Source organism: Panulirus ornatus, chromosome 66 (genome assembly GCF_036320965.1).
Source record: "Panulirus ornatus isolate Po-2019 chromosome 66, ASM3632096v1, whole genome shotgun sequence".
In the NCBI taxonomy this organism is placed as follows: Eukaryota; Metazoa; Arthropoda; class Malacostraca; order Decapoda; family Palinuridae; genus Panulirus; species Panulirus ornatus.
This window is the reverse complement of record NC_092289.1, coordinates 23,489,119-23,512,150: the sequence shown is the minus strand read 5'-3', so window position 1 is coordinate 23,512,150 and position 23,032 is coordinate 23,489,119. Positions and strand designations below refer to the sequence as shown.

The 23,032-nt window shown below is 48.4% G+C and overlaps 1 protein-coding gene across 3 annotated transcripts in view; it reads left to right on the top strand.

Annotated features, from left to right (window-relative positions):
- LOC139746904 (uncharacterized) overlaps nt 1-23,032 on the top strand; it is a 105,507-nt gene that overhangs the window by 69,515 nt on the left and 12,960 nt on the right. The window lies entirely within an intron of this gene.

The following is a 23,032-nucleotide window of genomic DNA, read 5'->3' as shown; positions in this document are numbered from 1 at the left end:
GGTATGTATATTTGCGTGTGTGGACGTGTGTATGTACATGTGTATGGGGGGGGGGGGGGCATTTCTTTCGTCTGTTTCCTTGCGCTACCTCGCAAACGCGGGAGACAGCGACAAAGTATAAAAAAAAAAAAAAAAAAAAAAATATATATATAGATAATGAGAAAGTAATCTATATCAGTTAGCCGGATGGATAGTTGACAGACGTAAATAGAAGACATTTAAAATAATTGATGGTTTATGTATTATGACAAATGTCAGGATATGAAGATGTGTGTAAGAATTGGTTTGTTAACTATGACAGATGTAGGGCTAGAAATTATGAATGTGATTATCAGGAGTATATGAGGTTGGCAAAGGAATGATAGTTGTAAGTATCATCAGGCTTGATGCATGTGTCGTACAGGGATGTGAATTAGGAGTTTTAAGATCCAATTTCGTTTGATTAATGTGACAGATACATTGATGGAAGTCGTTGATGAAAATTAGTTTAGGGTACGTGTGACAGACGTAAGGGCGAAAGCCATGGTTAAAAGTTGGTATAATGATGTATATTAAGAGAGAAAATAAAGATGGGGAAGTTAGATGAAGGCATGATAGTGGCTGTGGGGGCGCGGGCGGTGCGGGGCCGGGCGCCACAAAAACTAAGGGTGGTGGCCGGGGTGCTGGTCAACCGCTGTCACACTACAGACCTGAATGTCTGTTTCTTGGTGTCTGTTTTCCACGCCCTTCCTAAAAAAAAAAAAAGAAGAAAAAGAAAACACCCTCCCCACATCCTTCCATTCTCTCCTAGGCTTCTACCACTTCCCCTTTCTCCTTGGTTGGGTTTCACCCCACCACTCCACTGGTAGTGTTTTGTTAAAGGATACTTAGACAAATAAAGCTGTATAGAATTAGTATAAAAAGAGTAAATCCCCTTGTGTTATTTTTTTCCTTTGTCTTCCGCCCCTCACCCCTTTTCTAAGGTTTCTCTCCACTTTTACATATCCCATGGCTAGTTTTCTCGCCTCCCCTGCTTCTCAGCTAGATTTCTCCACACCAACCAACATCATCGACTGCTTTTCCCCCCCGCCTCTTTTGGCCGCAGTGTTTCTCCCCGCTCTCCACTTTTCGTCAAGACTTCTCGTTATCTTTGGGGTATATCCTCCCCGTGTCTTGCTTCTCCATTGAATTCCCTACCCTTCCATAACCTTCGGAATGGGTGTTCCTCCCTGTTCACCTTCGAACCCCCTCCCTTTCTTGGTTAGGTTTCTTCCCTCGTCCTCTTTCCTCCCCAGGAGCTCCCCTCTTTTCCCTGGCTTTCTTCACCATCTGTCTCTCCATCTTCCTCAGGCTTTCTCCCAACCGCCTTTCTACCCTGGTCTATTTTTCCCCATTTCTCTCTATCTTTCCTTGATGTTTATTCCCATGTTTTCTGATTTTATGATAGCCTTCCCTTTGGTTTCTCATACCTTCTCTAGGTTTCTCTCACTCTCCCTTACCTTGGTTTCTGTCGCCGTCTTCCCTTGGTTTCTGTAATCATTCCTTCATGTGGTTTGTTGTACCTTCCCAAGGTTTCTGTCTCAGGGCTGTGGTATCTCCCATCTCTTGTTGTTCTTGAATGTCTTTACTTCTCCCCCAACCTTCATTGTGTTCTCTCCCCTCCAGTTATTCTCAGGGGTTCTAGACCCACCCCCCTAATATCTCGCGGGGCTCCCTGAGCCCTGCTGCTTCCTCGGGTTTCTCTCAACCCTCCCTGGGTTCACCCCCTTCCTCCTGTACCCTGGGTTTCTCCTCACCATACAGTCTTCAGAAACCCCTCATCGTCAGTAGGCTTTTTCACCAATCATCATCCATGGGTTTCTTCCTGCCTCTCATTTCAGCAGGTTTTCCCTCACTCCATTTCCTCTTGGCCTCCGCATCTCGAGCCTGGCTCCCCTCCCCCCTCATCTTATGGCCCCGCTCTTACACCCTCTCCCTCGACCCGTACACATCAACCACGCCCTGCAATGAAATTTGAAGACAGGATAAAGAAATAAAATCTGGCGTGATGGAATTTGTTTTAAAACTTGTCAGGTTGTGTGACTTCAGCATTCTATATATATATATATATATATGTTTTTACTATTTTTTTCTGATTCTCTTGGCTCATTGATTAGGATATTTTCGCTCTTGGTTCTTTTATATTATAATGATATTTATGGTTAATGATTAAATTTTTTTTACGTAGTTAGACTAGGTATGGGTTGAGGACGTGTATGGCTCCATAGTAGGCTGTGTGCACCTGATCCATACAGTGGAACTCTGACTGGATTTGATGATTGACGATTAAACAGAGAAGTGTTGAGGTGGTGTGTGTGTGTGTGTGTGTGTGTCAGCCATCCTCACAAGCAGGTTGCTGGGGCTTCTGTACTGTACTGTTCCTCTTCCGTAGAGGCGAGGTGGCGGCTTTCTCGCTAGGACTGGACGTGTCCCGGCTGAGCACATGTCCTCTACAGCCATGGAAGTGGCGCGCCCTGGCCGTCACCAGTCGCAGGCCTTGCTCTCTGATGGTCATGTTCCTTGTGATTTTCATTTTTTTTTTCAGTTTTATAATTGCACTACGATGAATACTTCATGCACTGTAAGGAGATTACATGTAATACAGTGAACTGATATGTGATCAGAGTTATTGAGTGCAGTAAATTGTATACATCAGTGTTGCTGACGAGCGATGTGTTGATGTGCTGTCTTGTGTCTGTTGACGGGACGTTACAGTTGAAGAGCTCACTGTCTTGTGCCGTTGATTCTTGATCTCATTAGTTGCATGTGATAGTGAGTGATTGTGTGTGCTGAGAATAGATGTGGTACAAGGGGGTCGGTTGTACCTGGCGGGACCTGGCTCATGGTAGGAACAAGGCTTGGTAGCATCGTCGCCACACACTGGCCCCGTTGTTCACAACCAGATCACCCCCCCTCCCCCCCCCACAACTATCTCGCCGTTTAATTAGTCGAATAATTATATGTGATAATGATATGTTGTTGTCTTTATGATCGTGATTATAAGGATAAGTGTCTGGTGGGGGTAAGAACGTGTTGGTCATGTGACGGTGATTGTACGAGTTTGACTCGATGGTTCCTCCTGGGTGGGTCCATGAACATTGAGTGTTGTTGTTGTTCTAAGGATGTTGGGTCAGTGCGAGGTTGGTTTACGAATGTTGCGTTAGGTGGCATTGTGAAGGTTGAATTTGATTTTTGTCGTAAGAGCGGCCAGTTTACTGTGCACACGTAGCCATCCTGTGGGCGATGACGCACAGGATGACACTACACATTGCACACATGTTCCCGGTAGCACTTGGGCCTCGATGACAAGTTACGTAGCAGGACGAATGTTTACCTGGAGTAATCAGCTATGGATGAACTGTTCAGCAGTTTACACAGTGAACTGTTACAAAGGTTGGTCAGCACTTGTGGGAATGTGTATATAAAAACGTGGTGTTGGTGACGGTGTTACACCAGAGCCGTCACCAACCCACGACCGATGTAACGGTGTTACACCAGAGGCGTCACCAACCCGCCAGCGTCACGGGGTGACGGTTTGTACCAGCCGCAGGTCACAGTTGGAGTTGGAGTTGACAAGTCATGAACGGAACTAAAGTGGCCCTAATGAGGAAACCTGACCCTTGACCCGGCCCTGGGGAGGTCAGGGAGGTGAGCACACTGGCGGAGGGTTAGGGTGGGAGAGGCAGGGCTCCAATAACACCCCCCCCCCCCCCCCCGGCTTCTCCCGTGTCCTGGGGGGAGGTGGTCAGTGGCGGCGGCTTGACCAGCTCCCTTGATGGAGGTGATGGTCTCAGATGGAGGCGAGTTATGCCCTCAAGGCCAAGAGGCTACGTGTACTGGCCGGCCATTGTTGTCACGGTGGTGGTGGTGTGTGGGTGGTGGTGGGGCTGCTATGTGGGTGGTGGGGAGGAGCCATGTGGGTGGGTGGGGAGCTACGTGGGTGGTGGTGGGTGTTTGGTTGATGGTGGTGAGGTCATGTGGGTGGTGGGGGAGCTCTGTGGATGGTTGTGGGTGGTGGGGGAGGTCTTTGGGTGGTTGTGGATGTGCGGGTGGTGGAACAGCTATGTAGACACTTCCCCATACACCTCTCCCTCAGGCACAATAGCCTGCAGGAAAAAGAGCTGTTAAGGAAACACAGTGTAGTATGTACGTACACTGCATTGGAAAGTTTATGGGGAAGTGTGAAGGGAAGCAAAACTCGACCCTGAAAACAGTTTCTTGGGAGCTCAACCCTGAAACAGATAAAGATTATTTTTTTTGTCTATATAGTAACTTTAATGTATTTTCCTGTTAAAACAGGACTTTTTACTGGTAGCAGATATCACTGAAGTAGTTGTCAGCAGACATCCTTGAGCTGATTGTCAGCATATATCAAAACTCTCCAACTGAAAAAGCTGCTGCCCACGTTGGTGATACATCACATTCCGTTATTTCTGGTCATTGAGTTTCAGTCTAATTTAAAGAAATTTTCGCGTGTTTCATTATTGAAATCATGAGAATTACTCTCAGGTCTCATAGGAGTCCCAACTTTTGTACGAGAATCATGTTAGGTCGCCGAATCTTCCGTCGTACGACTTGGGGAAATTCCAGAGTGACGGAATTAGTTTTGTTGCTCTTCTTTGATTTCATCCAGGTTTTTCTCCTTCATCACAGATTAAGTGTGGTGACCAGATGTTATCAGCTTATTGGTAATGGGGTCTGACAAGTGCGTTGCAAAGTGTCTTCAGTGTTACAGTTTATATTTCTAGCTGTGAAACCTCAGCATCCTGCTGGCTGCATTGCTCTAGTGCTTGGCATGGTTTTTCTTGTCTTAGGTCAGTACTGAGAATCACTCCAATGTCCTTTACTTATGATAATGGCTTATTGAGCACTTTACTAACGATTAAGATTTTTATTGACGAAATACATGACTTTCCATTTATCTACACCGAGGTCAGTTTACTATGTCCCTAACCAATCCGTCATTTTGCTTAACTCATTTTGAATCTATGGCCAGTCTTCCTGTGTCAGGGGCTCAGCTTTCTGATTTCACGTCTTCGGTAAATTTTAAAATTCTTGTGATGAGTCGTGTCTCCAGACCGTTGATACGGATAATGAAAACCGTGGGTCCTTTGAACTGATCCGGGTGGCACCCAGCTTGTCACGTGAAACCAGGCCATTTTGTGCCAGGCGTTGTTTCCCGTCTTGTGGAATACATTTCGAAAACTTTTCGTGCGTCTTCAGTATACAAGATCTAAGGGTATTTTGAGTCTTAGTTACTTGAGATATAGAGAATTTTGTGGAATACGTTTAATGTATCTTTTGTATGGGAACCCAAGTTGGTGATTGGTTATCAGTTTACCGTCTAATTCTTTCACGGGTTTGTTTGCAGTCACTGTTGTAAGAGTTTTCCTGGGACGAAGGGCTGATGTGACTGGTGTTGGAGGTGCATTTTCTATCCCCTTCACAGAGAATTGGTGTTGCCATACTAAGCTTCTAGTATTTTGGTTGTAAATTCTGGAATATGATTGACACGCAGCAGTTGGGGTGAGGTGGGACAGGCATCCAGCAGACGGGGTGTGGTGGGCAGACAACAGCAGGTGGGGTGGGGCAGGGAGGCAGCAGGTGGTGCGGGGAGGCAGGGCGGTGTGGGGTGGGGCTGGGGACCATGACGGCGGCAGAAGTAATAATCACTCGGGCGACAGGGCGCTTACTGCCCCCCCTCCACCACCACCATCGCCCCTGGCTGCTGTGCCGCGCCAAGCTGCACGCCACGTCTGCTGTGCCTCCCTAAACTGTGCAGCCTTGTATTAACACGCATCCCATAACGCCACAGTCTATTGCACTTGAGTTTTCTGTGCCTTTTGAGGCCTGTGCCACGGTGTGCCACATTGGCCGCGCTGTGCCGCAGCGAGACAGCAATTCACCACATTAGGGCCGACGCTGTGCAGCATAACGGTCACGCCAGATAACGCTGCGCTCTGCTGTAACGCACCACATCACGCCAGAGCCCGTGCCATACCATACCATACTTCACAAGCATTATGGTGTGTGGTGCACCACACGGTGTGGCAGCACACCATGCTGTGCTAAGTCACGGCACCGTCTGCTCCTCCCGTCCACACTGTGCACTTCCCCCGGCCCTCCTGGGCAGGGGTAGGTGGATGGGCTTGTACCTCCCACGTCCCTGCCGGCTTGGGGGAGGGGAAAGGGGCTGGATTCCCCCATCCCTCCCCCCTCCCTCCCTGGTGGAGTGGGAGCAGGGAGAGCTGCGCCTCCCCCGGCCCTGCTCGTCTGGGAGGGACGGAGGAGGGGGGAAGGGGACTGGATTTCCCTCATTCGTGCTGGGGTGGGGGAGGAGGCTGCACCTACTACCCCAGCCCTGCCGGAGGAGAGGGAGGGCACGCCTGTCCTATCTGGGTAATGCCCGTCTTGCAGCCTCACTGTGGGTTAGGTTAGGCATCGACCTGACGGGGAGGTGAGGGAGGGAGGGAGGGATGGTCCTTCATCGCAAGGGTCGTCTCGCCCTGACGAAGGGGTTATTGACAGCTGCTGAAAGGGCTCAGGCTGGGCTGTGTAAAGGGCATGCCACAGAGAGAGAGAGAGAGAGAGAGAGAGAGAGAGAGAGAGAGAGAGAGAGAGAGAGAGAGAGAGAGAGAGAGAGAGAGAGGCATATTAGTGGGTGTGGAATGTGGACATGATGCGCAGCTCAGGAGGCCTGTATTCACAGGTCACCTCACTCTCTGTACCACTTATCTTGGCCATGATGATGCTGCCATACTTATCATAACCCATGACACCATACTTTCCATAACCCATAACACCATACTTGCCATAACCTATGACTCCATATGTAGTATTCATTAGCGGGGTGTAAAAGCATATGCATTTATAGACTCCCAGAACAGTTAAAGTGCGTATTGGTAAGTGAGAGGTAAGTGAAACCAATAAATTTCATCTAATATATATATATATATATATATATATATATATATATATATATATATATATATATATATATATATATATATATATTCATATGAATCCACGGGGAAAATGAAACACGAAAAGTTCCCAAGTGCACTTTCCGTTTCCAGATTACCGAGGTAGCGCCAGGAAAGAACAAAGAAAGGCCACATTTGCTTACATCCATCTTTTAGCTGCCATGTGCAATGCACCAAAACTACAGCCCCCTTTTGCAAAACCAAGCTCTACACACCTTCCTATGGTTTTATCTGGCCGCTTGACATACCTTGGTTCAGTCTGTTGACTACTTCGCCCCCTCAACACCACATTGTTCGAAATCATTCTATCTCCAATTTTATCTCCCTCTCCTCTATTATATATATATATATATATATATATATATATATATATATATATATATATATATATATATATATATATATATATATATATATTCACACACAATGTGCGTGTGTTTATGTTTAAATGACGGTTGAGTGATGGGACAGAATGTGTTGGATATGTGATATCTTTTTAATGTTATGTATCACATGAAGTTACAAAAGAGTCATGAGATGAGGAGCATCATGAGACGTGACACCAGTAATGAGTTCTCAGAGCCTGACGTGTCTGGGTAGGAAAGTCAGAAAGGTTTCTGGGAATCCAACCCTTGAAATCTGTAACCTGTTTGGCTTGGGGTTTTAAGGAGACGAATGTATGATTGGATGACGGTGCTTAAGATTGGGTTAAGTAAGATATGTTTGAGTGGCAGGTGGAGTGATAACCGCCATGACCCCACTTGACCAAGGCCGCTGTAATCTCGTCTGACCTCACCTGCCGGTGGTGAACAACACTCGTGTCTTTGTTGGCCCTGGGATACAAACGTCTTATGGCATCTACTGAGGCTCGGGAGATAGTGTCTTAGTTCATCCTGGGATAAAGAATAGAATGAACGTCCGGTCTGTTATGTGGATACAGTTAAGGCTTTCGTTCATCCTGTGATGAAATAATGCCTCCCTGTTCTTCCTCAGATGAGTGTCTGTTCTTCTTGGGATAAATAAGTACGTCCCTGTATCATCTAGGATGGAGTGACACATAGACCCTGTTTCTCCTGGGAGGAGATGAGTGTTGGCTGTTTATTCTACGCAATACCTTCCCCGCCCAGGAAATGACACACCACCTGTTCATCTCAGGATGGCGGTAGTGTTACTGAGAATATGTAACCACCTTGCTCAGCTGATGATGCAGGTTCCCTCATCCCCGTAGGATAATATCATGAGATCTTTCTTTCCCTGTAATACAATATAACCTGTCGGTGCTCGTCCTAGGATAAGGCAGGCAAGCCCGTGTTTCTCCCAGGATGGGGGTCTCGTCAGGTGGTGGTGGTGGTGGTGGTGGTGTTGATGTGTGGGAGGAGGGTCATAATGAGGGCTGGGGCACACTGCCGCCTCTGTTGGTGTGCCTCCCAGATGGTGGCGCTCTGGTGACCCCCCTCCCCTGGGCCACACTCATACTCCAGCTCGGGTGGCCCAGTGTCCGCCTTTCTCCCATAGTCCGGGCCACACTCATACTTCTCCTCGGGTGGCCCAGTGGTGTCCTTCCTTCCGTGGCCCATACGTTGGATGGCATGGTGTCGGATCTACCTCCCACTTCCCCCACCCTTACCGTACCCCGTGGCCACACTCATACCGCTCCATGGTTTGGCCGGAGGCGCCTTCCCCCTCCGTGGCCCGGGCCACATTCCTGATAGACCCCCGGGATGGGCAGCATTGTCGCTTGGGGGTGTAACACTGAAGGAGGGGGGGGTGGAGTGACGGAAGCAGACATGGGAACTTAAGGTCAACCTACAGGTGGGCGGCAGTGGTGCTGTGTGTGGTACTGGTACTTAGCAGGCGGCACGGGTCCCGAGCGGTACTAGTAATGGGCTGCACGGGGATAAGGTGGCACTGGTAATGGGCGGCACGGGGATAAGGTGGCACTGGTAATGGGCGGCACGGGTGCTGGGCAGCACGGGTACTGGGCGGCAGATCAAGAGAGGCAGGCGCCTGTTGAGGGTTGCAGGTCAGTGGTGGTGGTGGTGCGGCCTCCACCACACGTCACAAGGCCGGCCTCTGCCGCAGTCCCCAGGGTACCACCTTGCGGCACTCTGCTCCACCGGGCTGTTGCTGTCCTCCCACCGCACGGCTTCCCGTCCTGCTACACCCTCCTCCCAGAGGTCCAATTTGAAGGAATATATTGAGGTCCCTCTTGATGGAATGTGCCATGCTGTTTTGCACCCCAGGATGGGAGATGGGGAGAGACTGTCTTGCTCCCCAGGGTGGGAGATGAGGAAGGACTGTCTCGCACCCTAGAGTAGGAGATGTAGAGACTCCTATATCTCTGGTAGGAAGATGAGGGGAAGCACGTTTAGTGTGGACCAAGGATGCTCTCCATCCTCCTGTGTGGACCAGGGATGCCCTCCATCCTGCCGGGTGGACCAGGGATGCCCTCCATCCTCCCGGGTGGGCCAGGGATGCCCTGCATCCTCCCGGGTGGGCCAGGGATGCCCTCCATCCTCCCGGGTGGACCAGGGATGCCCTGCATCCTCCCGGGTGGACCAGGGATGCCCTCCATCCTCCCGGGTGGACCAGGGATGCCCTCCATCCTCCCGGGTGGACCAGGGATGCCCTGCATCCTCCCGGGTGGACCAGGGATGCCTTCCATCCTCCCGGGTGGACCAGGGATGCCCTCCATCCTCCTGTGTGGACCAGGGATGCCCTCCTTCCTCCTGTGTGGACCAGGGATGCCCTCCATTCGTACTATATATTATCATGACTCTGGTGACGGTCTCAGTTAGTAGCACTGCCCCTGCGACAGGAAGTGACTGTGTCAGTTGATGGCAGTGCCCCTGCAGCAAGAGGTGACGGTCTCAGTTGGTGGCACTGCCTCTGCAGCAGGAGGTGACGGTCTCAGTTGGTGGCACTGCCTCTGCAGCAGGAGACAGTGGTGTCAGATGGTGACAGGTGCAAGCTTAGCTTCACGTTGGTGGTGGTGCCCCTGGCGGGGCAGCCCGCCCTTGTGCTCCCTGTATGACCGCCTTTAGCTGACGTATACTCCTCTTCAGTTTATTATTATTATTTTTTCCCCAGCGACGGTGGGAGAGGTTGTGAGTGTGTGGAACAAACACACAGATGGAGATACCATCGGGCAGCGCTAGTGGTAGTGAGTGGTGCTTTGTTGTGACCGGAGGCCAGGTTGACCTCCTGAACCCCCACTACCGGCTTGGTGACCTTTTGACCTCCCCTCCCTCACCCCCTCAACCTCTTGAGATCCCTCTCCCGCCCGCAGCACCACCTCCTGTGGCTCACGTCTGACGCAGCATTCATCCTAGGGCGTGACAGATGTTGCGAGTGAGGGAGGGTTCCCTCCTGCCTCTGCGGAGGGGGGGAAGACCCGCCCTTCTCCCAAAAAAGTAGCATGGATGTGGCTGGGTCGTCCTCAGTAGCGGGGATGGCGGAGGGTCGTCCTCAGTAGCAAGGATGGGACTGGGTCGTCCTCGGTAGCAGGGATGGGGCTGGGTCTTCCTCAGTAGCAAGGATGGGGCTGGGTCTTCATCAGCAGCAAGGATAGGGCAGGGTCGTCCTCGGTAGCGGGGATGGGGCTGGGTCTTCCTCAGTAGCAAGGTTGGGGCTGGGTCTTCCTCAGTAGCAAGGATGGGGCTGGGTCTTCATCAGCAGCAAGGATGGGGCTGGGTCGTCCTCGGTAGCGGGGATGGGGCAGGGTCGTCTTCGGTAGCAAGGATAGGGCTGAGTCGTCCTCAGGAGCAAGGATAGGGCAGGGTCGTTCTCAGTAGCAAGGGTGAGGGAAGGGTCGTCCTCAGTAGCGGGGATGGGATAGGGTCGTCCTCAGTAACGGATGATAATAATAATAATAATAATGATAATGATAATAATGGTGCTAATGATGACAATGATGATGTTTATGATAGCTGTATTGTATTCCCAGCAACTAAATGCTGAAGATATGCAACAGAGGAAATACAGACAACAATGTGTGGGAGGGAGAGAGGCTGTATAGAGGGAGAGGGGCGACGATGCAGGGTCTGTACATACATACCAAGTTGGAGATCATTATGCTGATTATGATCACACTGGTTCAGGAGATGGTGGCCCACCTGTGTAGAACTCTCTTATGCTGGTAAGTTATTACACACACACACACACACACACACACACACACACACACACACACGTTCTCATACTCCTTCATATATTCATTATTTATGATCCATTAGAATAAACCCACAGTAGGAGGACATAGCGATGTCAGGTTGCAATCGTAGTTACCGTAGAACAGCAGCTTGTAGTGAAGGTAGAGGCTGGTGGCGGAGAAGGTCGGCCTGGTTACTAGCCACGATCTACCGACCCCTACCATGGCAGGGCTCCATCATTGGTCGTCCCTCACGTATTCTTGTATAATGTGGCTGAGGGAAATAGGCCGGAAGTTGTCAGTTTCCTCGAAGATCGTTTCGCAACAATATACTTTCAGTAACGAAAACATCATGCACGATCGAGAAAAGGAAGGCCTCAACTTGACACCGTTTTCTCTCCAGGGAAGATGGGATGCAGTCAGACCTTATCGTAGAGAACGGAACCAAAATAAACATATCCGGGTTGGAGTCATTAGAGGCGCTTAAGAATAGTGTTTGTATCCGTGTGTTTTAACTGGTATCAGCCGTGGATGTGTGTGCATGTGAAGACTTGCTTCCCAGAGGTGTTTGCTACGACCCTCGCTGTTGAGGACGTATGCATCAGGTTAATGTAAGTGGTTCCCACTGTTGTTGACACAAACTGGAAGGTTGCACCTTGATTCCGTCATTCAAAACAACTGCACCTTCCTCGGGGAAGACGGTACGTTCATTGAGCACGACGGTACGATCGTTTAACGGGACGGTACGATATGAGTATGAAGGTACGATTCTTAAGACGACGGTACGACTTTTATGAGTATTAGGATACGGGTTTGGAGTACGACAGTATGAGCACTGGGTTATGATAAGCTAATATGATATTCTGTACGACGTCCTTCTTGTCGAGCGCTGCATATCCGTCCGTCTGTCCAACTTGGACACAACCTTGGTGGCTTTAGCTAAAGCGTTGAGACACTGTCGGTCGGATGTTTACGATGTGTGTCGTACAGACGCCAGGCTGTTCCAGGTTCCCTTCCGACGACCAGGAGCCACTGGGGGCCATATTTACGACAATGACGGTGGGCGGGTGTACATGGGAGTGGGTTGCTTGCCAGTGGTACCTGCTGCTCCTGGTATTATGCCACGTCTTTACGTGAGCACGTCATCTTCATGAGCATCCACGCCGCCCTCTGCTGTCTGAAGTCTCTTCATGCTACCTGCACAGTCGCGGGGTATGCATGAGCACTGACCGCACTGTGCAGCGTTAAGTCTGTTACTGTCAACTGCACAGTCGGGGGTCGTCCGTGCATATGGGCGCATGAGCGCCCACACTGCACATCGCATCGAAATACTTCGTCCACGTCACAGGCATATAACCAGTGCCTTTGATTTTCGCTCAGTTAACTCAACGCTGCCTCTACCGTGGAAAGCAGCGGTTGTGTGTACACCTTACATACACTTTTATTTTGTTTTGAGGAAGGAAACACAAGGGAAGACGACCTCAATTTTTTGTTGTGAAAAAAAAAGAACACCTTTTAATGTAATGTTAATGTGCGGTTTAGCTGTCTTGATCACTAGTAGTTGTATTATGTAATCTACCGTGTAGTATTCGTTATAGATTCCCAGGATCAAACGGTCTCATATCTTCCGTTGTATCATACATCGTAGTGATAATATATGATACATATCTTCCGTTGTATCATACATCGTAGTGATAATATATGATACATATCTTCCGTTGTATCATACATCGTAGTGATAATATATGATACATATCTTCCGTTGTATCATACATCGTAGTGATAATATATGATACATATCTTCCGTTGTATCATACATCGTAGTGATAATAAAAGATGCATATCTTTCTTTTTTATTTATCATTCACTGTGTTGCCCTCTGGCCGAACGGGCGGCAGGTTAAGTTACTCTTCTAGGGCAGGTAGATAACCATGGCTGCCAGTGTCACTAGTTAATGAGAAACATGCCAGCAGTTGGCCTTCTCGGTTCACTAGCTGGCTTCCTAGTGCAGGCAGGAACCTTCAGCAAGCGTGTTATCAACGTAATCTACCGTGGTGTATGGTGAGCGATGTCGCTTATCTTGGGTTCAGCACAGTCTTCATTACGACCGTACACGTTTTGATGTGAAGGATGATGTTTGTTAGAACTGTGGATATCCGAGATTACATAATGTGTTGTGTGGCTCTAGAGTTGACTAGTATATTGTGTGGCTCTAGATTTGACTAGTATATTGTGTGGCTCTAGAGTTGACGAGTATATTGTGTGGCTCTAGATTTGACTAGTATATTGTGTGGCTCTAGAGTTGACTAGTATATTGTGTGGCTCTAGATTTGACTAGTATATTGTGTGGCTCTAGAGTTGACGAGTATATTGTGTGGCTCTAGAGTTGACTAGTATATTGTGTGGCTCTAGAGTTGACTAGTATATTGTGTGGCTCTAGGAGCTGGTCAGCATGTATTTTGTGTAGCTCTAGAGAAACAAAGCTTGGGTTGAGTGGCGGCAAGAAGGGGCCACACTCAGATAATTCATAGCCAATTGTACCTTGTAGATTCCTTACCAAGATGGATTATCTTTCACGAGGCTCAGTTTACAGTTGCTGTGCGCAGAGAGAGAGAGAGAGAGAGAGAGAGAGAGAGAGAGAGAGAGAGAGAGAGAGAGAGAGAGAGAGAGAGAGAGAGTGTACCTGTAATATTTCTTTGAATATAAATTTCATAAGTATAAAACGTATATTGCTGTGTATGTTAGTTATAAAGCATCCAGTATAAGATCTTGAACGGGACTGTAAACACTTATCATTGTTTACTATGCCAGGTCCTGAGTAGTGGCTCATTTGCATGTTTATCCCCTGCATCAGTTGGGGGCCATGCGGTGGCAGGCAGGCCTCCACTCCCTCCCTTCATGACCAAACTGTGTGAGGCACACGTGTCTCCATCGCACCTTTGAAATGCGACATCTTTGCCCGGTGATGACTTTTGAATTAGATTTAGGAGTGGCTTGTGATTGTGGATAAGTGCATGTGGCTGGTTAGTATATATATGAGAGTGGAGCAAGTGGAGCGGGGCCCATGGCTGGTGGAGGAGATTAGTTAGTGTATAGTTTATCACATGTTAGAGATGGGGGTAGTGACGCAAGATGCGCCTCCCATCTCATTACACCTTCCAGTCTAGTGGGAAAGATAGGTAAGGAGGAGCGCCGTGTACTACATAAAAGGCTTATTACCGTTGTGTGGAACTGTGACCGGGAACGTTATGCTTCTCTGCTGCTGAAACAAGGTTGTCAGGGTCGAGGCTCACTCACACCAGGGAGGGAAGGTCGAGGCTCTCTCACACTAGGGAGGGAAGGTCGAGGCTCACTCACACCAGGGAGGGAAGGTCGAGGCTCACTCACACTAGGGAGGGAAGGTCGAGGTTCACTCACACCAGGGAGGGATCACCAGGGAGGGAAGGTCGAGGCTCTCTCACACTAGGGAGGGAAGGTCGAGGCTCACTCACACCAGGGAGGGAAGGTCGAGGCTCTCTCACACTAGGGAGGGAAGGTCGAGGCTCACTCACACCAGGGAGGGAAGGTCGAGGCTCACTCACACTAGGGAGGGAAGGTCGAGGTTCACTCACACCAGGGAGGGAAGGTCGAGGCTCACTCACACCAGGGAGGGAAGGTCGAGGCTCACTCACACTAGGGAGGGAAGGTCGAGGCTCACTCACACCAGGGAGGGAAGGTCGAGGCTCACTCACACTAGGGAGGGAAGGTCGAGGCTCACTCACACCAGGGAGGGAAGGTCGAGGCTCACTCACACCAGGGAGGGAAGGTCGAGGCTCACTCACGCCAGGGAGGGAAGGTCGAGATTCACTCACACCAGGGAGGGAAGGTCGAGGCTCACTCACACCAGGGAGGGTAGTTAAACATTTAACGTTGACTAGAATTTCGAATTAGTCTCTCTGGAGAGGCGCACTTGAGTGAGTGATATTAGATAAGTACTTGTCAGGTCTTTATGTTCAACGTCTTGCCATAGATTAGTCCAGTTATTTGTAACTTTTGTCCCCATAGCATTATACTTATTTCCTTTTGAATTTCGTACTTTATAAACGTGTTGCATTGCAAAATTTACTCGTTGCTTTAATTATTTCTCAGTGCATCACTTAGTCTTCAATTTTGAAGAGGAAACGAATTTAAGTGTCAGTTTCTCTGTTCGTAAAGGTTACATCCGTTTTACGGAATTAGTTTTGTTGCTCATCTTTGAATTTACTCATTTTTTTTTTTTTTTTTTGTTTATTGAAGTACGTAGTTTGATGACCAGAACCGAAAAGTGTATTTGACATGAGCTGTGACTAAGACGTAAATTGAGTTATAATCCTTTCTTTTATATAAGTCTGTATTTATAGCCATGACACCTTAACATTGTATAAAGATAGGAATTTTCTCTCGTGTTATACTACGGCATTACCGATCAGATCTGGTCCAAGCTTTTATCATCATCATGTGATGATGGCCTTCCAAACATCTTATGTTTGTAAATTATATCATTCTTGTCAAAATGCTTTTATTTCGGTATTGTCTTCTATGATGTTCATTTGACACGTTTCGGACCACGTCAGCAGACCACTGCAGCATGTTGTCTAAATTGTCTTCGAGTATTGGGCAGTATTACTGTGATGTGCGGTGGAAGGGTAGTGGCGATCAGAGTGGAGGAGGTGGTGAAAGGGGGCGGTGATAGTGTTCAAGGTTTGACGAAGGGGACAGTTTGGAGGGGCTAGTGGAGGTGGAGGGGCAGTAGTGTGGATGAAGATGGAGGGGTAGGGGGGTCACGTGGATCCCTGGCAAGGAACCTTTGAGCTGGCCGGCCTCTGGCCTGGCCGGGCGGGACGTACAAGGCATCCCCAAGGTCGCTGCCACGCACTCCTTACTACGCCTTCCGCCGCCCTGGCTCCACGCTGCACACCCACACCCAGGCCCACGTCTCACACCCAGGCTCATGCCCTCACACTCAGGCTCATGCTTTACGCGCAGGTCCACGCCTTATATCCAGGACCACGCCTCAAGCCCAGGCTCATGCCCTCACACCTCGGCTCATGCTTCACGCGCAGATCCACGCCTTATACCCAGGACTACGTCTCATACCAGGCCCACGTCTCACGCCCAGACCCGCGCCTCACACCCATGTTCATGCCTCATACCTAGGCCCACACACCCAGGCTTATGCCCACGCTCACTCATCCTTGGCCAGGCCAGCCGCTCTCCACAGCCATGGCAGGCAGTTGGTGATGAGTGGTTGTGATGTCTGTGTGACCCAGATACTGCCTTACTTCCCGCACCCCCACAGCCACACGACTCGTGAAGAAAATATGAGAATTCATAACTTCTGTTGAAGACGCAGGCCACGTTGACGCTGTAAGGGGAAGTGGAGTGAATGTGCATTTTAGAATAAGGAACACACGGGGCGTCTTATTGTTGTGCAGTATTTGAAATGAAGTAGAGACGACGCGTCGTGGAGGATGTAATCTGCTGTATATAGTGTTGGTCGTGTGTGTGTGTGTGTGTGTGTGTGTGTGTGACGACCCGACACGCCAGCCTGACATACTTGCTGTGTTGGGAGGCTGGGGTCCATGTGGGCTGCTTGAGCACAACGCTACGACGATCCTTGGGATTCATGACCTGGCACTTGAGGGTCAGGTCACGTGGTCGATGGAATGATAGAGTACCGCCGTTGATCCCGTTGGATTAGGCACTCCGTTACCGCACTCACCTGGTGTCTATTAGTGAGACTGCTGACGGATGGTCGGGTAACTGGGATCAGTATCCTGTGTATATCTTGTTATGTCTATGTACATCTCGGTGTATAGGTTCATTGCTGTGTGGTATGGTAGTCAATGGTTGTCATACATTCCTCGGGTTCCTGTGCCTCCCTTACCACCAAGGACAGCGGAAGTAATGTATAACGAACCACCGAAAGAAATCGGAAGCAGTGCATAACTGTGTTCAAACTTGTGGCTGCCGGTCAGTGCTTTGATATCTGAATGTTGAAAGGCAAGGACTGAGAGCGGAATTACTTCGGTAAGGGGCATGATAGTTCTTCACTCCTGCCTAGAACTCGCGTGTTATGTCCTACGTATTCTGGATTGGAGGAAGAAGTTGGCGCTCGAGAAATCAAGAAACGGTGAAGAGCGTGATGTTTCTCCTCGTCTGGGGAGTATGGGAAAATCTGCCGCCTGAGAAAGCCCACAAGTGCTTGAAAGTCATGAGGTGTTGATGGCGGGGCCGGCTTCTCGCGGAAGGTCTTCGCCGCACCAGACACACTGGCATGGCTTCCGTGTTGTCACAACCCCCTGGCTCACAACTGTTGTCGTGTTATGTAATGGTCACCATCCACCTCTGCTTCATCATCTCGTGGCGTAGCACTTCTTGATAGGTCAGTGTGTAGGCCGTCACGCCCAGGGGGTTGCAACCGTCATGCTTGAGGATCGTATTCTTGTAAAAAAAAGGTATTTCCTCTTGTATATAAAATAGCAAAGCAACATTTGCTGCTGCCACTTGTTGCATCCAGGTGTCCGTGGAGGACCCAGCCGCCGCTCCGCTACCTGTGTCCAGTCATGTTTTTTATAGTGGCTTGACTGTGCATGATTCTCCCGGTGGGAACCAGTGCGTCGCGACGTCTCGAAGGACCCCTGCTCCCTGTGAAGGACATGTCATATGGGATCATGTGAAAGGGGGAGGGGTACCGTTTTTTTTTCTTTTTTAATCATGTGAAGTAGAGGGAGTGTAGGGGTACATTGTATGGAATCATGCGAAGGTGAGATCTGGTATAGTGTCCAGGGTTGTGATTTATGATGTACGCCATAGATTGTTGACTGTATGGTATTATACAAAATGTATGCTATCCCTGCCTAACTGGACACGCCCACCATCGATCACTATACGTAGAACTCGTACCACACTCTGAACCACCGCTGCTATCACACCTACAGCCACCACCACGGCTGGTGTAGGCCTGCGACGGCAAGGGTTGGCAGAGGAAGGTGTCTGTATCCCTGGGTACATGGGAAGGACAGATAAAGGAAAACCTAATGGTGTGCGACGAAGTTATCTACTGGAGGATAGTGATAGTATGCTGCGTTCCTAATTAGTATAGACGGAGGTAGGATAGTGAAGCAGGAGGCTCCTCCCCCGTCTGCCACTGTTGATGGAGACATGATAGTAAAGTAGAAGGCTCCCCCGCACTTATCATTCTAGATGAGGACGGGGTAAATTAATTTTTTAACTTGAAAGTCTATATTTGTCTAAATATAGATAAAGTATTTCAGTGATAGCATGGATGGCCAGGGGTTGGTTGAGGCAAATACACAGCGTACAGTGAGTACAATACATGGACATACGAGGGGGACAAGTGGGCCTGAGTGGGCCCAGGTACCTTGAGGATCCTTGTACCATCATTAATGACACAGACAGAGTAAGGTAACAGGATATACAGAGTGTCAGAGCTCGTCTAGGTTCATCGTAGAAACGTTCAGTAAAGCAGATGTTCCTCTCCATCCGTTACATCATCTGGCATGATGGAACACCATGTACTGTACAGAGAATATAATGGAAAAAGAAAAGTATTGGAAAACACATTTTGATAAAGTTTCAATAGCAGATGCTGGAGGGAGGAAGTATTACTGGTTTTAACCTGTACAGAAGAATAAGATATGAATAGCCAACTTATTTTGGTGTCATTCTTGGATAGCTTTCTTATCTGGTAATGTCATCAAAATGATTTTTTTAGACATTATTTGAATGTATGAATAGTCTTCGTCTTCAGAGTTTCTCCTGGTGGTTTATTTCAGTGTTCTGTAAGTCTTCTGGGGGAAAACTTTACCCGGAGTCGTATTACATCTTCCCTTTAACTTCACGCCGCTATATTTGATTGTTGTATCTTCTTTATCTAACAAGAAGATACAGTCGTGACTTATCTCCCAGGAAACGTGTATGAATGTGCATCTGCCTGGAGTGTGCCATACCCTCACAGAAAATAATATATATATATATATATATATATATATATATATATATATATATATATATATATATATATATATATATATATATATGACTCAGACGGTTAGTGATGAGATTAGTTCCTCATCTGTATAGTGGGGTCGTCCTGTGGTGGTGGTGGTGTAGACTTGATGGTGGAGATAGGGTCGTCTTGGGGTGATGGTGGTGTAGGCGTGGTACTGGTGGTGGGGTCGTTCTGGGGTGATGGTGGTGTAGGCGTGGTACTGGTGATGGGTTCGTCCAGAGAGGGTGGTGGTGTAGGCGTGGTAGTGGTGATGGTGGGGTCGTCTTGAAGAGGGTGGTGGTGTAGGCGTGGTAGTGGTGGTGGTGGGGTCGTCCTGAGGAGGGTGGTGGTGTAGGCGTGGTAGTGGTGGTGGTGGGGTCGTCCTGAGGAGGGTGGTGGTGTAGGCGTGGTAGTGGTGATGGTGGGGTCGTCCTGAGGAGGGTGGTGGTGTAGGCGTGGTAGTGGTGGTGGTGGGGTCGTCCTGAGGAGGGTGGTGGTGTAGGCGTGGTAGTGGTGGTGGTGGGGTCGTCCTGAGGAGGGTGGTGGTGTAGGCGTGGTAGTGGTGATGGTGGGGTCGTCTTGAGGAGGGTGGTGGTGTAGGCGTGGTAGTGGTGGTGGTGGGGTCGTCCTGAGGAGGGTGGTGGTGTAGGCGTGGTAGTGGTGGTGGTGGGGTCGTCCTGAGGAGGGTGGTGGTGTAGGCGTGGTAGTGGTGGTGGTGGGGTCGTCAGCTTTAAGGTTCCTCAGTCAGCCGCCTGACGGTGGGCCTAGCGCTGCTGGCGCCTACCCTGCCTCACTCTTTGTTGTCTCTCTCTCTCTCTCTCTCTCTCTCTCTCTCTCTCTCTCTCTCTCTCTCTCTCTCTCTCTCTCTCTCTCTCTCTCTCCTGTATGTGATCGATTTTCTCCTGTAGTGTGTGTGTGTGTGTGTGTGTGTGTGTGTGTGTGTGTGTGTGTGTGTGTGTGTGTGTGTTTCCAGTGATGATTGTGTATCCGTTTAATGAGCCAAGTATTTTGTATGTTACGGTCTAACAGTGCTTATCCTGTATGCATTATAAGTTTTTTTTTTTTCTGTAATTGTTTTCCCTAGATTTCTGTGTATTTTTCCTTCTCTGTGTTGTATATATGGTTTGTTTTTGCTTATTGTTACCTGTTTGTGTTTGCAGGTTGTTCTTGTTTGTTTCTCTGTAGTAGTGTCATCTTATGTGCCTGGTGTTAGTGTTTGGAGTCCCTTGTTTCTATATTTGGATCTTTGATTTTTGTTTTCAAGAGGAGGTATTGGAAAGTACAGAGAGAGAGAGAGAGAGAGAGAGAGAGAGAGAGAGAGAGAGAGAGAGAGAGAGAGAGAGAGTTAGCTATTTGTCTCAGGGGTGTCTGAGAGCTGTGTGTGTGTGTGTGTGTGTGTGTGTGTGTGGCCGGGTCGGCCGGTGTGGTGCGTGACGTCAGAGGGGCGCCCTGTGACTCACTATCAGCGATGGCAGCGGCACCGATGGCTGCAGGGTCTGCCTCCGTCTTCCTGCCATTCTGCCACAGTGGTTCGCGTCATGCTATTACTCACCGTCCCGCACGGACATTGCTCTGATGGGGATCACCGTTGCAACCCTCGGTCACTTTCCTACTGCCCCTACGAGTACATGTGCTCTTTCCTATGGTGTACATCATCTCGTGCAGATTGTCTGGTAGTCTATTTTGTTAGTAATAGGTCACTAGATTGTGACTTAATATAGCTAGTAGTCTTGAAGTGTAGGTATGATATTTTTCTGAAAGTCAGTAAGTGTAATAAAGTCAGTAAGGGTGGTAGAAGTGTGGAATGGGTCGACAAAAGTACCCGACAAATGTTAGTTTCCTGTCCTCTCGCACAGTCAGCCGACTATAGAAAACGTACTATAGTCTGTAACGGGAGTAGCAGCCAATTGCTTGCTGTCTTTTCTCGATTTATCCTTTGATTTTCTCTGAAGTTTCATACAATTATTTAATTTTGTTTTTAACTGTCTCTTCTCTTGTTTGTATATATATATATATATATATATATATATATATATATATATATATATATATATATATATAGTCGTCATTTCCTGCGTCAAGAACAAAAGGCTGAGGCTTAGAGGGAAAATTTTCACTTGGCCCCATCTCTGTTCCCTCTTTTGGAAAAGTAAAGACTCTGGGGGGGGGGGGGAATCCAGCCCTACGTTCCCACCCCTTGTAGTCGCCTTCTACGACACGCAGGGAATATGTGAGAAGTATTCTTTGTCCCTAAAAAAGTGAAAAGTTCATCATTTCTATGTGGACTTGTACTGAAAGGGTCTGCTTGGATTCTTTCCTTGTGTTTCTTATTATTGGACTGGTTTATATGTCCTGGCTGTTCAGGAAAAGACTGCCGCCGTGTCTTCCGTCATATGAATATTTCGTATGGAAGTGCTATGGTGGCTGCTACACAATGATACGCTCCCTCACACGCCTACAAAGATTAAGGTTTGTGTGTGGGTTGGAGGTGTTTCATACTACCTCTCTCCCTCCTTGGCTACCGTTTATCTTCCCTTGATCCCCCAGTGTTTCCAGTGGGGAGTGTTCAGGATAGTCGGAAAGATTATTCATTGCACTTCCAGGGGAAGTAACAAGCATGCGTAGAATAACTCCAGAAACGTTTAAAAGAAGACATGAAATATGACTAAAGGCAGTCCCAGATCAATCCAAGATTGACATGTATGAAATGTGCACGGGGATGGGAAAAAATCCGTATTAGTCATCAAGCAAGATGTGCGGTGAAAGGTATACGCTAGCTCAAACTATGAGCAAAGTGTCATGGTAGGTATTTTTAATTAAGGAGATAGTTGGTTACTCAGTTAAATATCCTTTGGTTGGCTCTTTGCATGGTTGCGCACACACGCTTTCGCCAACAGGGAAGTAACTGTGTGAACATGTGAGTGTAGACCATCAGGCTCAGGCCCTTGTGTTTTTGTGTGTGTGTGTGTGTGTGTGTGTGTGTGAGAGAGAGAGAGAGAGAGAGAGAGAGAGAGAGAGAGAGAGAGAGAGAGAGAGAGTTGAAGAATACAGGCCTGGTTCTTGTACTTGAATATTATTGCTGAGATAAAGTAATGAAGTGGCCAGGAAGAATATTGAAGAAATAATCCAAGTGGACGGAAAGAGGAGGCGGTTATTTTGTGAGTTTTAAGTCTCTTACCACACCTACCTTGCTTAACGCTTCCTCACCTTGCCTTACCCTACCTTACCGTACCTTATGATTGTTGTAGAGACTCTTCTGCTCTTTAGTAGCTGTAGGGGTTTAGTGTATGGCTTGCAGTGTCTGAAATACCCAAGATTGAGGACAATACGTTGCTGTATATTTTGGTCAGATCTTCTTGTTATGTTTACAGTTTGTGGGGTAACACACTCGTCAGGGTATTCGACTTTAAGGCAGTCGAGGACAGGTGAATGACCTCGCATGCCAGACTCGGGTTAAAGTTGACCGAAGCGACCGCTGTTGTTGGTGCTTCGAACCTTCTGAACCCTCACCACTACACTACTGATGCTGCTTCGAACTGTCTGAAATCACTCCTCTCTCTCTCTCTCTCTCTCTCTCTCTCTCTGGAGGTATATGCTCCACCTCTTTTAAAAACCAAAACTTTTCCTTCTTTGAGACATTCATATGTAAAGCTTGTCCTAGTGAAACCTGACAAAACACATGTCTAGCAGCATGGGCACATGAATGGCAGTTGTTCACTATTGCAGGGATGTTTCTAGATGGCACATTAGAGGGAAAGGCTTTTTGGTAGCCATTGGGTAGATTAAAGCTCACAGTTGTGGGGTGTAGATTGTTATTTGGATGTATCTGATGATTGCAGTGAAAAGGTT